Source organism: Muscardinus avellanarius (assembly GCF_963383645.1).
Source record: "Muscardinus avellanarius genome assembly, chromosome: 6".
Lineage (NCBI taxonomy): Eukaryota > Metazoa > Chordata > Mammalia > Rodentia > Gliridae > Muscardinus > Muscardinus avellanarius.
The window spans coordinates 50,742,892-50,750,843 of NC_137791.1; the positions used below are offsets into that span (position 1 = coordinate 50,742,892).

Sequence of the window (7,952 nt, forward strand, 5' to 3'; positions counted from 1 at the left end):
AGGCTGAGACAGGAGGATCACAGGTTCAAGAACAGCCTTAGCCACTTAGTGAGATCCTCAACAACTTAGTGAGCTCTATCTCAAAGTTAAAAATTTAAAAAGGGCTGAGTGTGTAGCTCAGAGGTAGAATGCCCTGAGTTCAATCTCCAGTAAACACACACACACACACACACACACACACACACACACACACACACTATGGGAGAACTGTTTTTATGTATATATAGTTCAATGGTAGAATATGTGCTAAGCATATGTGAGACCCTGAGTTTGATACCCAGCACCACAAATGAATAGATGAAATTATGGTGAATTATTTAATTGGCCTTGGTCAAGTATCTACCCTTCACCAAGTAAGCTATGATTAGAGAGGAATTATTAAGAGAAACACACCCCTGTGGATGGAACATGAGGCTCACCTACATTATCATTTCATATATGCTCTAGGATGAATCAACTAAAGCATCGTCCTGGATCTTCCATAGGCAAACATAGCCTTCTTCTCATGCATGCAGTTCCAAGTATGCTCTCATCTAATGTTTTAGGCAGATGCTCAAGATGGTCCCAAATGGTCCCCAGTACTCATGGTCTGTTTAATCCTTCTAGTTGAATGCAGGCTGGACCTCCTGACATGCTCATAACCAAATGACTATGACAAAGACAATATGTTAACCTTTATAACACAAAGGTTACAAAGACCATGACTTCCATCTTGCAAAAATATTCTCTATTGTTCTCTTGACTTACACACCTTGATAAAGCAAGTTTCCATATTGGAGAGGGCCATGTGGTAAGAAACTTGGGGTACCTCTTAACAATAGCTAGCAGGTAACTTAGTTCAATGACTCCATGAGCTTTGGTGTTGATCCGTCCCCAGCCCAACCTTGAAATGACTGTAGCATAGGCATAGTTAACACTGTGAGGATAGACTTTGGGAGACTCTGGAACAGAGACCCAACGAAAAAATATGTCACCTGCCACTACAAATGTGCTCATCCCTAGCCTCATAAAGTGATCATCCAGAGCTGTGAACTAATTCTTCATCCAAAGTGGATCTTTAGTCACTTTGCTTGTAGTTTATAACGTCTGGGTAACCCTTTATTTTCATTGATTTGATCTTTCTTTAGTCCAGAGTGACTTCTCTTCAATTTATAAACCTAACAATTCATTTGAGAAACACTTGTTAAGGGGAAGCAGTCTCAGTCGCGTGTGGAGATCGGGGCCGCGGGCCCCCAAGCCTCCCTCATGGCTGTCCGGGCGTCGTTCGAGAGCAATTGAGAGATTGGTTGCTTTGCCAAATTTACCAACACCTACTGACTGGTGGCCATCGGAGGATCGGAGAACTTCTACAGCATGTTCGAGGGCGAGCTCCCCGATACCATCCCTGTGGTGCACGCGTCCATCGCCGGCTGCCACATCATCGGGCGCATGTGTGTGGGGAACAGGCATGGACTTCTGGTGCCCAACAACACTACTGACCAGGAACTGCAGCACATTCGCAACTGCCTCCCCGACTCGGTGCAGATTACCACCTGCAATGACTATATGGCCTTGGTCCATCCAGACCTGGACTGGGAGACAGAAGAAATCCTGGCTGATGTACTCAAGGTAGAAGTCTTCAGACAGATGGTGGCTCACCAGGTGCCAGTAGGCAGCTATTGCGTCTTCAGTAATCAAGGAGGACTCGTGCATCCCAAGACTTCAACTGAAGACCAGGATGAGCTGTCCTCTCTATTTCAGGTCCCCCTTGTGGCAGGCACCGTGAACCGAGGCAGTGAAGTGATTGCCGCTGGGATGGAGGTGAACGATTGGTGTACCTTATGTGGCCTGGACACAACCAGCACGGAGCTGTGGGTGGTAGAGAGCGTCTTCAAGCTGAATGAAGCCCAGCCATGCACCATTGCCACCAGCATGCAGGATTCTCTGATCGACAGCCTCACCCGAGTCACCTTCTATGCTGCTCCGGGGCCTCCTGCCTCTGGACTTTGGCTCCCTTTCATGCCTCACCTCTGTACCAGATGCTGGCCAGGAGTTGTGGCAGAGATCCCCCTGAAACGGAGTGGATGGGCCCTCCACCTGTAAAGTCTCCTGAAACTTTTGTTACTGAAGAAGTCTGCTGTGTCATGCTGGCTGCCACTACCTTGACTCCTAGATGAGGGTTCTGCTGTCCTGTGCAACTTCATTAAAGGGCAGCTGTGTTTGGCAAAAAAAAAAAAAAAAAAACAACACTTGTTAAGAACCTATTACTTGTCAAACTTGCAGTGTATTAGCAGACAAAGAGGACAAAGATTTTTGTCCTTATGAATGTAGATTTTGACATACAGAGAAAGATAGAAAATAAAATAGTCACAACAAATGCATATTTCATTACATCCCAAAGTTCCAAGTGAAATTGTATTTTGAATTTTATCATCTGTAGCATCTAGATACATCTAATAAATGGTGGTATAACATAGTTTGATTTCTTAGCTCTGCATAAAACTACAGTATGTCTTAAAATTGTTGATTCAAATGTGCTGAAAAATTATATGTAAATTATATAGTATATTAGAAAATATAAAAGGCATGAAACCAAATAGTGAGTAAGGCAAGGTAGATCATGGCTTGGGATTAATTAGAGAAGGCAGATTGAAGGATTTAATAGGGTGGTCTGGGCAGGCCTTACCTGAATTTAATTATTTAAGAACTGATGTTTGAGTGTAGCCCTGAAGATGTGAAGGAGGTGGCCAAGCAAATTCCTGCGGAAGAGAATGACAACAGCCAAAGAAAGTAGAGAGGGATGAGGCTCTAGAGGGAAAAAAAAATAGATGGCATCTTTTAGGGAACAGCAAACTAGCCACTTGGCTGGAATGAATAGGAATGAATAGGAATGAATGAATAGGAATGAATGAATAGGAATGAATAGGAATGAATGAGTGGAATGAATAGGAAAGGAGAGAAAGATGCCAAGGAAGAGCAACCCAGTGGGACTCGACAAAGACATGGAAGGATTTGGGTTTTACTCTGAATAAAGCCAGAAAAGCCACTAAAGGATTTGAGAAGAGTGAGAAGATCTGATTTAATCCCATTAAGTCCCAAGTTTTTCGTTCTGCAAATATTTCAGCAAAATTGGCACAGTCATATTAAGATAGGTTGAAAATCATAAATTAGAGCTTATATGTATTATTATTGTAGTTAATAGCAATTAATTTTTTTTTGTGGTACTGGGATTCCTGGAAACCCTTCTACCTCCGGGCCACACTCCCAAACCCATTTTTATATTTTTATTTGGAAACAGGGTCTTTTAAGCCAGCACCGCTGGCTTCGAACCTGCGCAGTCCTCCTGTCTCCGCCTCCTAAGCACGGGGATGACAAGCATGTGCCATCACGCCCTGTTTAGCAATTAATATTTTATACTATAATTATATTCTTATGTCACATATAATTACATGCTATATTTAAGTATTATTATCTTAATGTTTTAGATGTTTCATATCTGGGATGATGGGACAAAATAGATTGTAAAAGAATAATTCTACAGTGGAGTAAGGATTTTGATATTATTTAAGGATGATTCCTAAAATTGATCTCCTAGTTTTTACCACCATTTATATGCCACACACTCCTCAAACCATCTCCTAGGCTAAGATTCAGGGGCCTCATAAACATATCTACTGGTGAATTTTATACAATTTATACAGGTGTGCTGTAGTTAGAAACAAATTTAACATTTTTCCATTTTTATCCCCAATTAAGAAAATCCCCTTTTTCTCCCCATCCCAAGTCTGTAGGTCACTTAATGGCTCCTAGTAATGACTCCGTAAGTTGCACCTTTTTATGTCCACTTTTATTACTTCATTTAGATTGCCAGCTTTCCATGAGTAGACACATTCGTGAGCTCTCTGTAAAAGATCTGAACTTAACCTCAGCTCTTTCCTTCTTATTTATTTTAAAAAGCAAATATTTGGCCTGGTTCCTCCTCTGCAAAACAGAAATAAATATCAACTTTAGAGAGATTTTCTGATAACATTTATTTTGATTTGTACCTTCTATAAACTCAACAAATAGTTGAGCTACAATAGTATTATTGTTAAGTTTGTTTTAAATAAAAGTAGATTTGAAATAGTTGTCTTTCGATTAGAGAAGTAGAAAGTAATTTTTTAACTTTAGAAAATGAACTGTTTCACATTTCCAGTAAAAATTAACATAATCTTTTAAAGGTTCCAATTACATCACTGCTTGCTTCCACTTTTATTAAATTAAAAGTGCTTAAGCAAAGGAGAAAGAATAGACTATTAAAATACTTGTTTACTTAAGTAATCACTGCATTAAACATTCTCCTTTTAGTATTAACCACAATTTTTCTTCTAAAAATATGTAACAATTAGCATAAGTTGTATCCAAAATGGTCAGCTATTTAACACAATATCAAATAAGTATCAAACCGTCTATGCCATCCGATATGGATATTATTGAATATACTGGTATTTTCTACCCTTCAAGCTGTCCTTGGAATTGGGTTGGGCTCTGGAGCTGTTATAAGGGATAGCAGTCTCAATGGCATGTGTTAAATAAGCCAGAGAAACATGAGGTCCACTGCAATGACCAGTACAGTAGAGTGACTGAGACTTCACAGATCTGAGTTATGCTTTTTAGATGAAAGATGAGAGGTCACAGCCTTACCACTAACTGGGAGACCTTATTTTTCTAAGTTATCCCCTGTGTTTTCTTTTATTTCTTTTTCTTTTGTTTTTTTAGTTTTCTTTATTGGTACATTGTAGTCATACATCTTAATGGAGTACAAGATGGTAGAGGAATACATGCATACACCACTCAATTAGTGCTTACCCAATTTCCACCCCATTCCCTTCCCCAAGCCCCTGTTTTTTCAATGATGTGGATTGATTATAGAACTGTAGTGAATATTAAATAAAATAACACTCTTAAAACCTTTAGAATAGGGCCTCATAGTTAATAATCAGTCAACAGGTTTTAAATATTTTATCATACTTGGGAGAAAAACAAAGGACATAGTAAAGACTAGGATTTCTGCAGTTGTGTGTTTATCTATATACACACAACTGTATATATGTACATATATATGTATTTACTTAAATTATGTGTATAAACATGTACACATATATATATATTTATATATATATTTACTGAGGAACACCTCAATAAAACAAATTGCTTCATTACATATTTTGTGTCTGTGTGTGTGTGTGTGGTACTAGGGCTTGAACCCAGGGACATTCTACCTCCAGGGTATACCCCCATTCATATATATATATATATTTAAAACAGGGTCGCACTAAGTTGCAGAGGGCCTCAAAAGTTGCTGAGGCTGGCTGCGAACCTGCAATCCCCCTGTCTCAGCTTCCCAAGCACTGGAATCACAGTGTGTGCCACTACTTACTCTTGGCTCCTTTCTAATAATACTTTTAAACATGCTAAATAACGACTATTCCTTGAATTAAAATGTAAAATTTCTTCTGTTAAATAAAAAGCATGAGGTCCAGAAAAACTAGATATGAAATTTAAGCACGCCAACTTACATTTGTTCCTCTTTCCAAGTTGAGTTTTTTTAATCTGTTGATTCTTAGTAAATACAATAATAACTCACAGAATTGATGGCAGTTTGTATAGTTTGTGACATAGTGGTAGTGAATAGATGTTCTTTTCTTTCCATCTTTCTGTCTTCATTCACTCTTCAAGAGGCATTCAAAAAGGAATAATAACCAACTTGGGAGACTGAAGTGAAAGGGATTCAAGCATTTAATAAGTTATTTTACCTTCCAGCTTCTAACTCTGACATGCTGTGAACCTTTGATTCTAATTCCAGAAGTAAGTAGGTGGGAGATTGGTCCACAAGCCCCCACATCAGATGCTAGCCAATGCTGGAGGTTTTATGCAAACCTAGCTTGTGACAAAGTTGAAGTGAGGAGGTTTTGATTTTGACTCGTTCCTCTTATACTCTAATAGTCTTGAGGGGAAAGAGATCAAGGACCCTCCTACGTCTTAGCCTGAGCATAGTCATGACTAGAGGCTGAGATGTAAGTAAGCCTGTACAAAGGACCAGTGTTCCTTTCTGGCTCTCTGAATGTTCTTCCTTCCAAAAGAACAAAGCTTCAGTACCATATGAGGAAATGACACTCAAGACAAGTTTTAGCATGTCTGTCCCAATTCCTTTACTCTTCTTGGCATTTCTCTCTTGCTACACATTCTTTCTTCCTAGGCCATCTTTCCCAGGCCATCTTTTCCTCACAGTTGAAAATGTGAAGAGCTAAGTTTCACAGTGGGCTTATGAGAGAAACAAAGAAGTCCAACTGAAAACAATTAGGTTTCAGATTAAGAGTATCTCCATCAAGGCAAAAAGAGTTTTCACGTGGTCCAGCATAGCTTGTTGGAAATGTCAAGTGATTTGGAATAATATTCTCTTTAGTAGTAGTAGCATGGTAATGTTACTCTTGTCTTCTTGTAGCTTGTGTGCCCATGTTTCCACTTTGGGAGTATGCAATGTGAATGTAGCTAGTAGAGGACAGGGACGTGATATGCAGGTATTCCATATCTCAGGATCTGTGTTCGTGATGCTCTAAGATTTCCAGTATACTTTTACTGAGAAAAGAGTTCTGGGGATAACTTTGCCCAAAGATAACAATATGTGGCACCTTTTTATGTCCACTTTTATTACTTCATTTAGATTGCCAGCTTTCCATGAGTAGACACATTCGTGAGCTCTCTGTAAAAGATCTGAACTTAACCTCAGCTCTTTCCTTCTTATTTATTTTAAAAAGCAAATATTTGGCCTGGTTCCTCCTCTGCAAAACAGAAATAAATATCAACTTTAGAGAGATTTTCTGATAACATTTATTTTGATTTGTACCTTCTATAAACTCAACAAATAGTTGAGCTACAATAGTATTATTGTTAAGTTTGTTTTAAATAAAAGTAGATTTGAAATAGTTGTCTTTCGATTAGAGAAGTAGAAAGTAATTTTTTAACTTTAGAAAATGAACTGTTTCACATTTCCAGTAAAAATTAACATAATCTTTTAAAGGTTCCAATTACATCACTGCTTGCTTCCACTTTTATTAAATTAAAAGTGCTTAAGCAAAGGAGAAAGAATAGACTATTAAAATACTTGTTTACTTAAGTAATCACTGCATTAAACATTCTCCTTTTAGTATTAACCACAATTTTTCTTCTAAAAATATGTAACAATTAGCATAAGTTGTATCCAAAATGGTCAGCTATTTAACACAATATCAAATAAGTATCAAACCGTCTATGCCATCCGATATGGATATTATTGAATATACTGGTATTTTCTACCCTTCAAGCTGTCCTTGGAATTGGGTTGGGCTCTGGAGCTGTTATAAGGGATAGCAGTCTCAATGGCATGTGTTAAATAAGCCAGAGAAACATGAGGTCCACTGCAATGACCAGTACAGTAGAGTGACTGAGACTTCACAGATCTGAGTTATGCTTTTTAGATGAAAGATGAGAGGTCACAGCCTTACCACTAACTGGGAGACCTTATTTTTCTAAGTTATCCCCTGTGTTTTCTTTTATTTCTTTTTCTTTTGTTTTTTTAGTTTTCTTTATTGGTACATTGTAGTCATACATCTTAATGGAGTACAAGATGGTAGAGGAATACATGCATACACCACTCAATTAGTGCTTACCCAATTTCCACCCCATTCCCTTCCCCAAGCCCCTGTTTTTTCAATGATGTGGATTGATTATAGAACTGTAGTGAATATTAAATAAAATAACACTCTTAAAACCTTTAGAATAGGGCCTCATAGTTAATAATCAGTCAACAGGTTTTAAATATTTTATCATACTTGGGAGAAAAACAAAGGACATAGTAAAGACTAGGATTTCTGCAGTTGTGTGTTTATCTATATACACACAACTGTATATATGTACATATATATGTATTTACTTAAATTATGTGTATAAACATG

At 38.0% G+C, this 7,952-nt stretch overlaps 1 pseudogene across 1 annotated transcript; it reads left to right on the top strand.

Annotated features, from left to right (window-relative positions):
• The first annotated feature begins 1,245 nt into the window (after window positions 1-1,245).
• LOC308264035 (eukaryotic translation initiation factor 6-like) lies at window positions 1,246-2,082 on the top strand (annotated as a pseudogene). Its single transcript has one exon. The product of its transcript is annotated as a eukaryotic translation initiation factor 6-like (transcript).
• Window positions 2,083-7,952: the final 5,870 nt, after the last annotated feature.